The 16,335-nt window shown below is 55.1% G+C and overlaps 1 long non-coding RNA gene across 1 annotated transcript in view; it reads left to right on the forward strand.

Moving 5' to 3' along the window:
- The window catches only part of LOC144740522 (uncharacterized), a 32,460-nt gene extending 16,680 nt beyond the window's left edge, over positions 1-15,780 (forward strand). Inside the window, exon 4 of the long non-coding RNA XR_013589653.1 lies at positions 15,589-15,780. This is a non-coding gene — a long non-coding RNA (uncharacterized LOC144740522). The remainder of the gene's footprint in view (positions 1-15,588) is intronic.
- Positions 15,781-16,335: the final 555 nt, after the last annotated feature.

Genomic DNA, 16,335 nt, shown 5'->3' on the forward strand with positions numbered 1-16,335 from the left:
AGTCTGTGGGTCTCTGTGTGGTGAGTCTGTGGGTCTCTGTGTGGTGAGTCTATGGGTCTCTATGGGTCTCTATGGGTCTCTGTGTGGTGAGTCTGTGGGTCTCTGTGTGGTGAGTCTATGGGTCTCTGTGTGGTGAGTCTATGGGTCTCTGTGTGGTGAGTCTGTGGGTCTCTGTGTGGTGAGTCTGTGGGTCTCTGTGTGGTGAGTCTGTGGGTCTCTGTGTGGTGAGTCTATGGGTCTCTGTGTGGTGAGTCTGTGGGTCTCTGTGTGGTGAGTCTGTGGGTCTCTGTGTGGTGAGTCTGTGGGTCTCTGTGTGGTGAGTCTATGGGTCTCTATGGGTCTCTATGGGTCTCTGTGTGGTGAGTCTGTGGGTCTCTGTGTGGTGAGTCTATGGGTCTCTGTGTGGTGAGTCTGTTGGTCTCTGTGTGGTGAGTCTATGGGTCTCTGTGTGGTGAGTCTATGGGTCTCTGTGTGGTGAGTCTATGGGTCTCTGTGTGATGAGTCTATGGGTCTCTGTGTGGTGAGTCTTTGGGTCTCTGTGTGATGAGTCTATGGGTCTCTGTGTGGTGAGTCTGTGGGTCTCTGTGTGGTGAGTCTATGGGTCTCTGTGTGATGAGTCTATGGGTCTCTGTGTGGTGAGTCTATGGGTCTCTGTGTGATGAGTCTATGGGTCTCTGTGTGGTGAGTCTGTGGGTCTCTGTGTGGTGAGTCTGTGGGTCTCTGTGTGATGAGTCTATGGGTCTCTGTGTGATGAGTCTATGGGTCTCTGTGTGGTGAGTCTGTGGGTCTCTGTGTGTGATGAGTCTATGGGTCTCTGTGTGGTGAGTCTATGGGTCTCTGTGTGTGATGAGTCTATGGGTCTCTGTGTGGTGAGTCTGTGGGTCTCTGTGTGGTGAGTCTATGGGTCTCTGTGTGTGATGAGTCTATGGGTCTCTGTGTGGTGAGTCTGTGGGTCTCTGTGTGGTGAGTCTATGGGTCTCTGTGTGGTGAGTCTATGGGTCTCTGTGTGGTGAGTCTGTGGGTCTCTGTGTGGTGAGTCTGTGGGTCTCTGTGTGATGAGTCTATGGGTCTCTGTGTGATGAGTCTATGGGTCTCTGTGTGTGATGAGTCTATGGGTCTCTGTGTGGTGAGTCTGTGGGTCTCTGTGTGGTGAGTCTATGGGTCTCTGTGTGGTGAGTCTATGGGTCTCTGTGTGGTGAGTCTGTGGGTCTCTGTGTGTGATGAGTCTATGGGTCTCTGTGTGGTGAGTCTATGGGTCTCTGTGTGTGATGAGTCTATGGGTCTCTGTGTGGTGAGTCTGTGGGTCTCTGTGTGGTGAGTCTGTGGGTCTCTGTGTGTGATGAGTCTATGGGTCTCTGTGTGGTGAGTCTGTGGGTCTCTGTGTGGTGAGTCTATGGGTCTCTGTGTGGTGAGTCTGTGGGTCTCTGTGTGGTGAGTCTATGGGTCTCTGTGTGGTGAGTCTATGGGTCTCTGTGTGGTGAGTCTGTGGGTCTCTGTGTGGTGAGTCTATGGGTCTCTATGGGTCTCTATGGGTCTCTGTGTGGTGGTGATGAGTCAGAGACCAGCTCACCACGTGATGCACTTTGAAAGTGACTATTCGACAAGCCTGCAGGTGAATGGGCGTGTGCAGAAGTCGTGTGCGTGTGTGTGTCTGTGTGTGTGTGTCTGTGTGTCTGTGTGTGTGTCTGTGTGTGTGTGTGTCTGTGTGTGTGTGTGTGACTGTGTGTGTCTGTGTGTGTCTGTGTGTGTGTGTGTCTGTGTGTGTGTGTGTGTCTGTGTCTGTGTGTCTGTGTCTGTGTGTGTGTCTGTGTGTGTGTCTGTGTGTATGTGTCTGTGTGTGTGTGTCTGTGTGTGTGTCTGTGTGTGTGTGTGTCTGTGTGTGTGTGTCTGTGTGTGTGTGTCTGTGTGTGTGTGTGTCTGTGTGTGTGTGTGTCTGTGTGTGTGTGTCTGTGTGTGTGTGTCTGTGTGTGTCTGTGTGTGTCTGTGTGTGTGTGTGTGCCTGTGTGTGTCTGTGTGTGTGCCTGTGTGTCTGTGTGTGTGTGTCTGTGTGTGTGTGTCTGTGTGTGCCTGTGTGTGTGTGTGTCTGTGTGTGTGTGTCTGTGTGTGTGTGTCTGTGTGTGTGTGTCTGTGTGTGTGTGTGTCTGTGTGTGTGTGTGTCTGTGTGTGTGTCTGTCTGTGTGTGTCTGTGTGTGTGTGTGCCTGTGTGTGTCTGTGTGTGTGTGTGACTGTGTGTGTCTGTGACCATTATCTTCAACCGGTCATGCGCCTACTCTAGGTCGACTCAGCCTCAAATGAGTACCTGGTGTAGTGGTGGTGTAGTGGGCCTGATGGTGATGGTGGTGTAGTGGTGGTGGTGGTGTAGTGGTGGTGGTGTAGTGATGGTGGTGTAGTGGTGGTGTAGTGGGCGTGGTGGTGATGGTGGTGTAGTGGTGGTGGTGGTGGTGTAGTGGTGGTGGTGTAGTGATGGTGGTGTAGTGGTGGTGTAGTGGGCGTGGTGGTGATGGTGGTGTAGTGGTGGTGGTGGTGGTGTAGTGGTGGTGGTGTAGTGATGGTGGTGTAGTGGTGGTGGTGTAGTGGTGGTGGTGGTGGTGTAGTGGTGGTGGTGTAGTGGTGGTGGTGTAGTGGTGGTGGTGGTGGTGTAGTGGTGGTGGTGTAGTGGTGGTGGTGTAGTGGGCGTGGTGGTGATGGTGGTGTAGTGGTGGTGGTGGTGGTGTAGTGGTGGTGGTGTAGTGATGGTGGTGTAGTGGTGGTGTAGTGGGCGTGGTGGTGATGGTGGTGTAGTGGTGGTGGTGGTGGTGTAGTGGTGGTGGTGTAGTGATGGTGGTGTAGTGGTGGTGGTGTAGTGGTGGTGGTGGTGTAGTGGTGGTGGTGTAGTGGTGGTGGTGTAGTGGTGGTGGTGGTGATGGTGGTGTAGTGGTGGTGGTGTAGTGGTGGTGGTGTAGTGATGGTGGTGTAGTGGTGGTGGTGGCGATGGTGGTGTAGTGGTGGTGGTGTAGTGGTGGTGGTGTAGTGGTGGTGGTGTAGTGGTGGTGGTGTAGTGGTGGTGGTGGTGATGGTGGTGTAGTGGTGGTGGTGGTGGTGTAGTGGTGGTGGTGTAGTGGTGGTGGTGTAGTGGTGGTGGTGATGGTGGTGTAGTGGTGGTGGTGTAGTGGTGGTGGTGGTGATGGTGGTGTAGTGGTGGTCGCGGTAGTAGAGGTGGTAGTAGAGGTGGTGGTGGTAGAGGTGGTGGTGGTGGTAGAGGTGGTGGTGGTGGTAGAGGTGGTTGTGGTGGTAGAGGTGGTTGTGGTGGTAGAGGTGGTTGTGGTGGTGGTTGTAGAGGTGGTGGTTGTGGTGGTAGAGGTGGTTGTGGTGGTGGTAGAGGTGGTTGTGGTGGTGATGGTGGTGTAGTGGTGGTGGTGGTAGAGGTGATGGTGGTGGTGATGGTGGTGGTCGTGTAGTGGTGGTGGTGTAGTGGTGGTGGTGGTGGTAGAGGTGGTTGTGGTGGTAGAGGTGGTGGTGGTGGTAGAGGTGGTTGTGGTGGTGATGGTGGTGGTAGTGGTGATGGTCGTGTAGTGGTGGTGATGATAGTGGTGGTGGTGGTGCTGGCCACCCCCCCCCTCTGTGTGTAGCCACAGTGCCGGTAGCCTTCATAGACGCTGCTGCTGCCACTCGCGACAAACAGCACTTGCCCCTGCAGCCCTGCTAGAGGCTACCTGGGGGAGCTTTGCCTGTGTCTCAGAACTTGCCCCTGCAGCCCTGCTTGAGGCTACCTGGAGGAGCTTTGTCTTTATTTAGATGTAAATAGATATATTATGGGTGTGTCTGTGTGCGTGTCAGTGTGTGCGTGTCAGTGTATGAGCGTGTGTGTGTCAGTGTGTGTGTGTCTGTGTGTCAGTGTGTGTGTGTGTCAGTGTGTCACTGTGTGTCTGTGTGTCAGTGTGTGTGTGTCTGTGTGTCAGTGTGTATGTCAGTGTGTGCGTGTCAGTGTATGAGCGTGTGTGTGTGTCAGTGTGTGTGTGTCTGTGTGTCAGTGTGTATGTCAGTGTGTGTGTGTCTGTGTGTCAGTGTGTATGTCAGTGTGTGCGTGTCAGTGTATGAGCGTGTGTGTGTATGTGTGTCAGTGTGTGTGTGTCAGTGTGTGTGTGTCAGTGTGTGTGTGTCTGTGTGTGTGTGTCTGTGTGTCAGTGTGTCAATGTGTGTGTGTCTGTGTGTCAGTGTGTGTGTGTCTGTGTCAGTGTGTATGTCAGTGTGTGTGTGTCAGTGTGTGTGTGTATGTCAGTGTGTGTGTGTCTGTGTCAGTGTGTGTGTGTATGTACGTCAGTGTGTGTGTGTCTGTGTGTCAGTGTGTGTGTGTCTGTGTGTCTGTGTGTATGTCAGTGTGTGTGTGTCTGTGTGTCAGTGTGTGTGTGTCTGTGTGTCTGTGTGTGTGTGTCAGTGTGTGTGTGTCAGTGTGTCTGTGTGTGTGTCAGTGTGTATGTGTCTGTGTGTCAGTGTGTGTGTGTCTGTGTGTATGTCAATGTGTGTGTGTCTGTGTGTCAGTGTGTGTGTGACTGTGTGTCTGTGTGTGTGTGTCAGTGTGTGTGTGTCAGTGTGTCTGTGTGTGTGTCAGTGTGTGTGTGTCTGTGTGTCAGTGTGTGTGTGTCTGTGTGTCTGTGTGTATGTCAGTGTGTGTGTGTCAGTGTGCGTATGTACGTCAGTGTGTGTGTGTCTGTGTGTCTGTGTGTATGTCAGTGTGTGTGTGTCAGTGTATGTATGTATGTCAGTGTGTGTGTGTCTGTGTGTGTGTCATTGTGTGTATGTCAGTGTGTGTGTGTCTGTGTGTCAGTGTGTCAATGTGTGTGTGTGTCAGTGTGTCTGTGTGTGTGTCAGTGTGTGTGTGTATGTATGTCAGTGTGTGTGTGTCTGAGTGTGTGTGTGTATGTCAGTGTGTCAGTGTGTGTGTCAGTGTGTGTGTATGTCAGTGTGTGTGTGTGTCTGTGTGTGTGTGTCAGTGTGTCAGCGTGTGTGTGTCAGTGTGTGTGTGCCTGTGTGTGTGTCATTGTGTGTGTGTCTGTCAATGTGTGTGTGTCAGTGTGTGTGTCAGTGTGTGTGTGTCAGTGTGTGTGTGTGTGTCTGTGTCAGTTTGTCAGTGTGTGTGTGTGTCAGTGTGTCAGCGTGTGTGTGTCAGTGTGTGTGTGTGTGTCAGTGTGTCAGTGTGTGTGTCAGTGTGTGTGTCAGTGTGTGTGTGTCAGTGTGTGTGTGTCAGTGTGTGTGTGTGTCAGTGTGTGTGTGTCAGTGTGTGTGTGTCTGTGTCAGTGTGTCAGTGTGTGTGTGTCAGTGTGTCAGCGTGTGTGTGTCAGTGTGTGTGTGTGTCAGTGTGTGTGTGTCAGTGTGTGTGTGTGTCAGTGTGTGTGTGTCACTGCATGCCCAAGCAGCTTCTGTTTGACCGGATCGAGGGGGCTAAACGGGCGCGGCACGGTGTAGAGAAGAGATGGGTGAGTGAGTGGGTGAGTGAGTGGATGAGTGGGTGAGTGAGTGGGTGGGTGAGTGGATGAGTGGATGAGTGAGTGGGTGGGTGAGTGGATGAGTGGGTGAGTGAGTGGATGAGTGGGTGAGTGAGTGGGTGGGTGAGTGGGTGAGTGGATGAGTGGGTGAGTGAGTGGGTGGGTGAGTGGGTGAGTGAGTGGGTGGGTGAGTGGATGAGTGGATGAGTGAGTGGGTGGGTGAGTGGATGAGTGGGTGAGTGAGTGGGTGGGTGAGTGGGTGAGTGGATGAGTGGGTGAGTGAGTGGGGTGGGTGAGTGGGTGAGTGAGTGGGTGGGTGAGTGGATGAGTGGGTGAGTGAGTGGGTGGGTGAGTGGGTGAGTGGATGAGTGGGTGAGTGAGTGGGTGGGTGAGTGGATGAGTGAGTGGGTGGGTGAGTGGATGAGTGGGTGAGTGAGTGGGTGGGTGAGTGGGTGGGTGAGTGGATGAGTGGGTGAGTGAGTGGGTGGGTGAGTGGATGAGTGAGTGGATGAGTGAGTGGGTGGGTGAGTGGATGAGTGGGTGAGTGAGTGGGTGGGTGAGTGGATGAGTGGGTGAGTGAGTGGGGTGGGTGAGTGGGTGAGTGGATGAGTGGGTGAGTGAGTGGGTGGGTGAGTGGGTGAGTGAGTGGGTGGGTGAGTGGATGAGTGGGTGAGTGAGTGGGTGGGTGAGTGGATGAGTGGGTGAGTGAGTGGATGAGTGGGTGAGTGAGTGGGTGGGTGAGTGGGTGAGTGGATGAGTGAGGTGGGTGGGTGAGTGGGTGAGTGGATGAGTGGGTGAGGTGAGTGGATGAGTGGGTGAGTGAGTGGGTGGGGTGAGTGGGTGAGTGGATGAGTGAGTGGGTGGGTGAGTGGGTGAGTGGATGAGTGAGTGGGTGGGTGAGTGGATGAGTGGGTGAGTGAGTGGGTGGGTGAGTGGGTGGGTGAGTGGATGAGTGGGTGAGTGAGTGGATGAGTGAGTGGGTGGGTGAGTGGGTGAGTGGATGAGTGAGTGGGTGGGTGAGTGGATGAGTGGGGTGAGTGAGTGGGTGGGTGAGTGGGTGGGTGAGTGGATGAGTGGGTGAGTGGGTGGGTGAGTGGGTGAGTGGATGAGTGAGTGGGTGGGTGAGTGGATGAGTGGATGAGTGAGTGGGTGGGTGAGTGGATGAGTGGGTGAGTGAGTGGATGAGTGGGTGGGTGAGTGGGTGAGTGGATGAGTGAGTGGGTGGGTGAGTGGATGAGTGGGGTGAGTGAGTGGATGAGTGGGTGAGTGAGTGGGTGGGTGAGTGGGTGAGTGGATGAGTGGGTGAGTGAGTGGGTGGGTGAGTGGGTGAGTGAGTGGGTGGGTGAGTGGATGAGTGGATGAGTGAGTGGGTGGGTGAGTGGATGAGTGGGTGAGTGAGTGGATGAGTGGGTGAGTGAGTGGGTGGGTGAGTGGGTGAGTGAGTGGGTGGGTGAGTGGATGAGTGGGTGAGTGAGTGGGTGGGTGAGTGGGTGAGTGGATGAGTGAGTGGGTGGGTGAGTGGATGAGTGGGTGAGTGAGTGGATGAGTGGGTGAGTGAGTGGGTGGGTGAGTGGGTGAGTGAGTGGGTGGGTGAGTGGATGAGTGGATGAGTGAGTGGGTGGGTGAGTGGGTGAGTGAGTGGGGTGGGTGAGTGGATGAGTGGATGAGTGAGTGGGTGGGTGAGTGGATGAGTGGGTGAGTGAGTGGGTGGGTGAGTGGATGAGTGGGTGAGTGAGTGGGTGGGTGAGTGGGTGAGTGAGTGGGTGGGTGAGTGGATGAGTGGATGAGTGAGTGGGTGGGTGAGTGGATGAGTGGGTGAGTGAGTGGATGAGTGGGTGAGTGAGTGGTGGGTGAGTGGGTGAGTGAGTGGGTGGGTGAGTGGATGAGTGGGTGAGTGAGTGGGTGGGGAGTGGGTGAGTGGATGAGTGAGTGGGTGGGTGAGTGGTTGAGTGGGTGAGTGAGTGGATGAGTGGGTGAGTGAGTGGGTGGTGAGTGGGTGAGTGAGTGGGTGGGTGAGTGGATGAGTGGATGAGTGAGTGGGTGGGTGAGTGGATGAGTGGGTGAGTGAGTGGGTGGGTGATTGGATGAGTGGATGAGTGAGTGGGTGGGTGAGGGGTGAGTGGATGAGTGGGTGAGTGAGTGGGTGGGTGAGTGGGTGAGTGGGTGAGTGAGTGGGTGGGTGAGTGGGTGAGTGGGTGAGTGAGTGGGTGGGTGAGTGGATGAGTGGGTGAGTGTGGGTGGGTGATTGGATGAGTGGGGGTGAGTGAGTGGGTGGGTGAGTGGTGAGTGGATGAGTGGGTGAGTGAGTGGGTGGGTGAGTGGGTGAGTGGGTGAGTGAGTGGGTGGGTGAGTGGGAGTGGGTGAGTGAGTGGGTGGGTGAGTGGATGAGTGGGTGAGTGAGTGGATGAGTGGGTGAGTGAGTGGGTGGGTGAGTGGGTGAGTGGATGAGTGGGTGAGTGAGTGGGTGGGTGAGTGGGTGAGTGGGTGAGTGGGTGAGTGGATGAGTGGGTGAGTGAGTGAGTGAGTGGGTGAGTGAGTGGGTGGGTGAGTGGGTGAGTGGATGAGTGGATGAGTGAGTGGGTGGGTGAGTGGATGAGTGGGTGAGTGAGTGGGTGGGTGATTGGATGAGTGGGTGAGTGAGTGGGTGGGTGAGTGGGTGTGGATGAGTGGGTGAGTGAGTGGGTGGTGAGTGGGTGAGTGGGTGAGTGAGTGGGTGGGTGAGTGGGTGAGTGGTGAGTGAGTGGGTGGGTGAGTGGATGAGTGGGTGAGTGAGTGGATGAGTGGGTGAGTGAGTGAGTGAGTGGGTGGGTGAGTGAGTGGGTGGGTGAGTGGGTGAGTGGATGAGTGGGTGAGTGAGTGGGTGGGTGAGTGGGTGAGTGGGTGAGTGGGTGAGTGGATGAGTGGGTGAGTGAGTGGATGAGTGGGTGAGTGAGTGGGTGGGTGAGTGGGTGAGTGGATGAGTGAGTGGGTGGGTGAGTGGGTGAGTGGGTGAGTGGGTGAGTGAGTGGGTGGGTGAGTGGATGAGTGGGTGAGTGAGTGGATGAGTGGGTGAGTGAGTGGGTGGGTGAGTGGGTGAGTGGATGAGTGGGTGAGTGAGTGGGTGGGTGAGTGGGTGAGTGAGTGGGTGGGTGAGTGGATGAGTGGGTGAGTGAGTGGGATGAGTGGGGTGAGTGGATGAGTGAGTGGATGAGTGGTGAGTGAGTGGGTGGGTGAGTGGATGAGTGGATGAGTGAGTGGGTGGGTGAGTGGATGAGTGGATGAGTGAGTGGGTGGGTGAGTGGATGAGTGGGTGAGTGAGTGGGTGGGTGAGTGGATGAGTGGGTGAGTGAGTGGATGAGTGGGTGAGTGAGTGGGTGGGTGAGTGGATGAGTGGATGAGTGAGTGGGTGGGTGAGTGGATGAGTGGATGAGTGAGTGGGTGGGTGAGTGGATGAGTGGGTGAGTGAGTGGATGAGTGGGTGAGTGAGTGGGTGGGTGAGTGGGTGAGTGGATGAGTGAGTGGGTGGGTGAGTGGATGAGTGGGTGAGTGAGTGGGTGGGTGAGTGGATGAGTGGATGAGTGAGTGGGTGGGTGAGTGGATGAGTGGATGAGTGAGTGGGTGGGTGAGTGGATGAGTGGGTGAGTGAGTGGGTGGGTGAGTGGGTGAGTGGATGAGTGAGTGGGTGGGTGAGTGGATGAGTGGATGAGTGAGTGGATGAGTGGGTGAGTGAGTGGGTGGGTGAGTGGGTGAGTGGATGAGTGAGTGAGTGGGTGAGTGGATGAGTGGGTGAGTGAGTGGGTGGGTGAGTGGGTGAGTGGGTGAGTGAGTGGGTGGGTGAGTGGGTGAGTGGGTGAGTGAGTGGGTGGGTGAGTGGATGAGTGGGTGAGTGAGTGGATGAGTGGGTGAGTGAGTGGTGGGTGAGTGGGTGAGTGGATGAGTGGGTGAGTGAGTGGGTGGGTGAGTGGGTGAGTGGGTGAGTGAGTGGGTGGGTGAGTGGGTGAGTGGGTGAGTGAGTGGGTGAGTGAGTGGATGAGTGGGTGAGTGAGTGGGTGGGTGAGTGGATGAGTGGATGAGTGAGTGGGTGGGTTAGTGGATGAGTGAGTGGTGTGTGAGTGGATGGGTGAGTAGGTAGGTGAGTGAGTGGGTGAGTGAGTGGGTGAGTGATAGGTGAGTGGGTGAGTGGGTGAGTGAGTGACACGGGCTACAGAAGAGATGGAGTGATGGGTGAGTGAGTGGGTGATTGAGTGATAGGTGAGTGAGTGGGTGGGTGAGTGGGTGAGTGATAGGTGAGTGGGTGAGTGAGTGGGTGAGTGAGTGATAGGTGAGTGAGTGGGTGAGTGATAGGTGAGTGGGTGAGTGAGTGGGTGAGTGAGTGGGTGAGTGACACGGGCTAGAGAAGAGATGGAGTGATGTGGTACAGGAGGACGTGGGGCTGAGTGGACTTGCCGATGACTGGTACCAGCGGTGTCAAGATCGGCCTCAGTGGAGGAGGCTCGTGAAGGACGCTGCTACTGGGCAGTTGGAGGCAGTCGCCCTCCAACAACAACGGAGGGCGGAGGAGCGACGCTCACAACAACGAGCGGAGCGCCGGGCGGCTAAAGCACAGCAAGTTGGCACAGTAGGGGGCACAGGTGGTGCATCAGCCAGTCATCTCAGTCAGTCGACCCGTGGCCGGGAGTCGGAGCCATTCCCTGTACACCTTGGGGTGCGACAGAGATGTCCTCTGGCTCCCACATTATTTCACATCTTTTTGACCGCGTAGTTCGTGAGGCCTTCAATAGCTGTACCGCAGGAATTTCCATCTGGTACAGATATAATGGGAGGCTGATCGATGCCCGGGTGCGGTCAAGGGATGGCTCCCTATTGGTCAACCACGTTCTGTATGCCGATGATCTGGTAATTGCTGCTCACTCAGAGGAGGAGTTGGAGACGCTGCTGCTGAACCTGGAGCTTGCCACTAAGAGGTGGGGCCTTACCATCAGCCCCACCAAAACTCAGCACCTGCCTGGGTATTTTGTACCATCGGACACTCCACCCCAACAACTCCCAATCGGTGATGGGGCAGTTGTGGAGAGAGTGGAGAGTTTACCATACCTGGGCAGTGTGCTCATGACCGGCTCCGGTTTAACAGCAGAGGTCTCACTCAGAATCAGTCGAGCGGCAATATCTTTTCAGCGGTTGCGTAACGCTGTGTGGAAGCTACCTGGTCTGTCGCTCCGCAAGAAGCTTCAGGTCTTCTCGGCCACGGTCATTCCCTCCCTTCTCTACGCTTGCGAAACGTGGACCCCCCCCTAATGGAACATCTTTGCCGGTTGGAAACATTTAGGCTGGCCTGCCTACGATCCATCCTGGGTTTAACCAGGCTGGATTGTTTAAGGAGCTCTAAAATCCTTGAAAGATCTGGACAAAGTCCTATCGGTGAGCTCCTCCGGCAGGCAAGGCTGTGTTGGCTGGGCCATGTAGCCCGCATGCCCAGCCACCGCATGCCTCAACAGCTTTTGGCCGGATCGAGGGGGCTAAACGGGCGTGGCACGGGCTAGAGAAGAGATGGAGTGATGTGGTACAGGAGGACGTGGAGCTGAGTGGACTTGCCGATGACTGGTACCAGCGGTGTCAAGATCGGCCTCAGTGGAGGAGGCTCGTGAAGGACGCTACTGGGCAGTTGGAGGCAGTCGCCCTCCAACAACAACGGAGGGCGGAGGAGCGACGCTCACAACAACGAGCGGAGTGCCGGGTGGCTAAAGCACAGCAAGTTGGCACAGTAGGGGGCACAGGTGGTGCATCAGCCAGTCATCTCGGTCATATCGGTCAGTCGACCCGTGGCACCTGCTGGGTCTGCCCCGTGACCTCGTTCGACACTTCACGTGGCCTCAAGCGGTACATGGCCTGGCACAAGTGTCGTGGTGACGTCACCGCCACTTAGTGTTGTTGTTGTGTGTAGGTGCGTGGGTGTGTAGGTGCGTGGGTGTGTAGGTGTGTGTGTGTAGGTGTGTGTGTGTAGGTGTGTGTGTGTGGGTGTGTGTGTGTAGGTGTGTGTGTGTGTGTAGGTGTGTTTGTGTGTTTAGGTGTGTGGGTGTGTAGGTGTGTGTGTGTAGGTGTGTGTGTGTAGGTGTGTGTGTGTAGGTGTGTGTGTTAGTGTGTGTAGCTGTGTGTAGGTGTGTGTGTGTAGGTGTGTTTGTGTGTGTAGGTGTGTTTAGGTGTGTGGGTGTGTAGGTGTGTGTGTGTAGGTGTGTGTGTGTAGGTGTGTGTAGGTGTGTGTGTGGGTGTGTGTAGGTGTGTGTGTGTGTGGTGTGTGTGTTAGTGTGTGTAGGTGTGTGTAGGTGTGTGGTGTGTGTGTGTGTTAGTGTGTGTAGGTGTGTGTAGGTGTGTGTGTGTGTGTGGTGTGTGTGTTAGTGTGTGTAGGTGTGTGTGTGTGTCTGTGTGACCTGCTACAGCTGGAATGTATTGTGGTCACAAGAATGCAGTTGGTATGTGGCCATGTGTATGTGAGTTAGTGTGTATGTGAGTGTGTGTGTGAGTGTGTATGTGAGTGTGTGTGTATGTGAGTGTGTGTGTGAGTGTGTATGTGAGTGTGTGTGTGTGTGTATGTGAGTGTGTGTGTGAGTGTGTGTGAGTGTGTGTGTGTGTGAGTGTGTGTGTGTGTGAGTGTGTGTGAGTGTGTGTGTGAGTTAGTGTGTGTGTGAGTGTGTGTGTATGTGAGTGTGTGTGTGAGTGTGTATGTGAGTGTGTGTGTGTGTGTATGTGAGTGTGTGTGTGAGTGTGTGTGAGTGTGTGTGTGTGTGAGTGTGTGTGTGTGAGTGTGTGTGTGAGTGTGTGTGTGAGTTAGTGTGTGTGTGAGTGTGTATGTGAGTGTGTATGTGAGTGTGTGTGAGTGTGTGTGTGAGTTAGTGTGTGAGTTAGTGTGTGTGTGAGTGTGTATGTGTGTGTATGTGAGTGTGTATGTGAGTGTGTGTGTATGTGAGTGTGTGTGTGAGTGTGTGTGAGTGTGTGTGTGTGTGAGTGTGTGTGTGTGAGTGTGTGTGTGAGTGTGTGTGTGAGTTAGTGTGTATGTGAGTGTGTATGTGAGTGTGTATGTGAGTGTGTGTGAGTGTGTGTGTGAGTTAGTGTGTGAGTTAGTGTGTGTGTGAGTGTGTATGTGTGTGTATGTGAGTGTGTATGTGAGTGTGTGTGTATGTGAGTGTGTGTGTGAGTGTGTGTGAGTGTGTGTGTGTGTGAGTGTGTGTGTGTGTGAGTGTGTGTGAGTGTGTATGTGAGTGTGTGTGTGAGTGTGTATGTGAGTGTGTATGTGAGTGTGTATGTGAGTTAGTGTGTGTGTGTATGTGAGTGTGTATGTATGTGAGTGTGTGTGAGTGTGTGTGTGAGTTAGTGTGTGTGTGTATGTGAGTGTGTGTGTATGTGAGTGTGTGTGTGAGTGTGTATGTGAGTGTGTATGTGAGTTAGTGTGTGAGTTAGTGTGTGTGTGTATGTGAGTGTGTGTGTGTGTGAGTGTGTGTGTGAGTTAGTGTGTGAGTTAGTGTGTGTGTGTATGTGAGTGTGTATGTGAGTGTGTGTGTATGTGAGTGTGTGTGAGTGTGTGAGTTAGTGTGTGTGTGTGTGTATGTGAGTTAGTGTGTGTGTGTGTATGTGTGTGTGTATGTGAGTGTGTGTGAGTTAGTGTGTGAGTTAGTGTGTGTGTGTATGTGAGTGTGTGTATGTGAGTGTGTATGTGAGTTAGTGTGTGTGTGTGTGTGTGAGTGTGTGTGTATGTGAGTGTGTGTGTATGTGAGTGTGTGAGTTAGTGTGTGTGTGTATGTGAGTGTGTGTGAGTGTGTATGTGAGTGTGTGAGTTAGTGTGTGTGTGTGTATGTGAGTTAGTGTGTGTGTGTATGTGAGTGTGAGTGTGTGTGTGAGTTAGTGTGTGTGTGTATGTGAGTGTGTATGTGAGTGTGTGTGTGTGTATGTGAGTGTGTGTGGGTGTGTGAGTTAGTGTGTGTGTGTGTGTATGTGAGTTAGTGTGTGTGTGTGTATGTGAGTGTGTATGTGAGTGTGTGTGTATGTGAGTGTGTATGTGAGTGTGTATGTGAGTGTGTATGTGAGTGTGTATGTGAGTGTGTATGTGAGTGTGTGTGTGAGTGTGTGTGAGTGTGTGTGTGAGTGTGTATGTGAGTGTGTATGTGAGTTAGTGTGTGTGTGTATGTGAGTGTGTGTGTATGTGAGTGTGTGTGAGTGTGTGTGTGAGTTAGTGTGTGAGTTAGTGTGTGTATGTGAGAGTGTGTATGTGAGTGTGTGTGTATGTGAGTGTGTATGTGAGTGTGTGTGTATGTGAGTGTGTATGTGAGTGTGTATGTGTGTGTGTATGTGAGTGTGTATGTGTGTGTGTATGTGTGTGTGTATGTGTGTGTATGTGTGTGTGTATGTGTGTGTATGTGTGTGTGTATGTGTGTGTGCGTGTGTGTGTGTATGTGTGTGTGTGGGAGCGGTGGGTGTAGTGGTTAGCGCGCTGCGCTATGAACCCGGCGACCCGGGTTCGATTCCCGCTCACCGCCAACACCACCACCACAGTGACAGCGATTATCTAAACCGCTCCTGGGCCTCCCCTAGGTCGACTCAGCCTCAAATGAGTACCTGGTGCGGTGTGTCGTAAACATCGTCACTGGGGAGACAAAGGCGGCCGGGCGTGGTGGTGGTGCTAGCCACCCACCCCCTCTGTGTGTAGCCACAGTGCCGATAACCTTCATAGGCACTGCTACTCGCTGCCAGCACTTGCCCCTAGAGCCCTGCCAGAGGCTACCTGGGGGAGCTTTGTCTGTGTCTCAGCACTTGCCCCTGCAGCCCTGCCAGAGGCTACCTGGGGGAGCTCTGTCTGTATCTCAGCACTTGCCCCTGCAGCCCTGCCAGAGGCTACCTGGGGGAGCTCTGTCTGTATCTCAGCACTTGCCCCTACAGCCCTGCTAGAGGCTACCTGGGGGAGCATTGTCTGTGTCTCAGCACTTGCCCCTACAGCCCTGCCAGAGGCTACCTGGGGGAGCATTGTCTGTGTCTCTGCACTTGCCCCTGCAGCCCTGCCAGAGGCTACCTGGGGGAGCTTTGTCTGTGTCTCAGCACTTGCCCCTACAGCCGTGCCAGAGGCTATCTGGGGGAGCTTTGTCTGTGTCTCAGCACTTGCCCCGACAGCCCTGCCAGAGGCTACCTGGGGGAGCATTGTCGTGTCTCAGCACTTGCCCCTGCAGCCCTGCCAGAGGCTACCTGGGGGGAGCATTGTCTGTGTCTCAGCACTTGCCCCTGCAGCCGTGCCAGAGGCTACCTGGGGGAGCTTTGTCTGTGTCTCAGCACTTGCCCCTACAGCCGTGCCAGAGGCTACCTGGGGGAGCTTTGTCTGTGGTCTCAGCCACTTGCCCCTGCAGCCCTGCCAGAGGCTACCTGGGGGAGCTTTGTCTGTGTCTCAGCATTTGCCCCTACAGCCCTGCTAGAGGCTACCTGGGGGAGCTTTGTCTTTGCTTCCGTGTGTATATGATGGTACTGTACTCATATCCCATAACCCGATCCCATAACCCGATCCCATAACCCACGCCAGAGGTCGCAACCGGGTACCCGATACCCGTACCCTACCCGATACCCGGCTACCCGTACCCGGCCGGGTGTACGGGTACCCGTTTGCGACCCTGGTGCGGCCGGGTACGGGTAAGGAATCAAAACCCGTATGCGACCTCTGGTTGGTTGGTGGGTGAGTGGGTGGGTGAGTGGGTGGGTGAGTGGGTGGGTGAGTGGGTGGGTGAGTGAGTGAGTAGCTGAATTAGTGGGTGGGTGGGTGGGTGAGTGAGTGGGAGAGTTTGCGACCCTGGTGCGGCCGGGTACGGGGTAGGCCGTGAGTCACTGGGTGAGTCACCGTGATTGTCACTCATTTCCCACTCGTCTTGTCTCTTCTCACAATTCAAGTTCCTAGAATCAACCCACCCGCGCCTGCAACGTGGCTTCATCCCAGAGGTCGCAATCGGGTACCCGATACCCGTACCCTACCCGATACCCGGCCGGGTACGGGTACCCGGTTGCGACCCTGGTGCGGCCGGGTACGGGTACGGGTACGGAATCAAAACCCGTTTGTGACCTCTGACCCACGCTCTATCCCCTATCCAAGACACTAACCTGTTGCCCTCGGCTGCCACCGCAGACGCTGCCACCATCTCCTGCGCAAGGGGCCAGCGCTTCGTCAGCTCGCCAGCTGGTCATCTAGTCAGCTGGTCATCTAGTCAGCTGGTCATCTAATCATCTCGCCAGCTGGTCATCTAGTCAGCTGGTCATCTAATCATCTCTTCAGCTGGTCATCTAGTCATCTGGTCAGCGAGTGGGTCACGATGGGTAAGAAGAAGCCAGGAAAGAAGGCCGAAGAGGGAGGGGCGGCCGCAGCGGAGGCGGGGGGCAGCCGGCCAGGCCAAGGGGCAGGGCGAGGGGCAGGCCAAGGGGCAGGGCGAGGGGCAGCCCAAGGGGCAGGCCGAGGGCCAGGCCAAGGGGCAGGGCGGCCACGGGGACGACCACGGCAAGGGGCAGCCCAAGTGTGGAGGAGGTGGTGGAGGTCCCGCGGAGAAGAAGCCTCAGCAGGAGAAAGGCAAAGGTCACGGCACCGAGGGGGGCAAAGGTCACGGCGAGGCAAGCAAAGGTCACGGCGAGCCGGGCAAAGGTCAGGTCGAGCCGGGCAAAGGTCACGGCGAGCCGGGTAAAGGTCACGGCGAGGCAGGCAAAGGTCACGGCGAGCTGGGTAAAGGCCACGGCGAGGCGGGCAAAGGTCATGGAGAGGCGGGCAAAGGTCACGGCGAGACGGGCAAAGGTCACGGCGAGCCAGGCAAATGTCACGGCGAGCCAGGCAAAGGTCACGGCGAAGCAGGCAAAGGTCACGGCACTGAGGCGGGCAAAGGTCACG

The sequence above is a fragment of the Lampetra planeri genome, unplaced genomic scaffold (assembly GCF_965212315.1).
Source record: "Lampetra planeri unplaced genomic scaffold, kcLamPlan1.2.h2 scaffold_225, whole genome shotgun sequence".
NCBI lineage: Eukaryota > Metazoa > Chordata > Hyperoartia > Petromyzontiformes > Petromyzontidae > Lampetra > Lampetra planeri.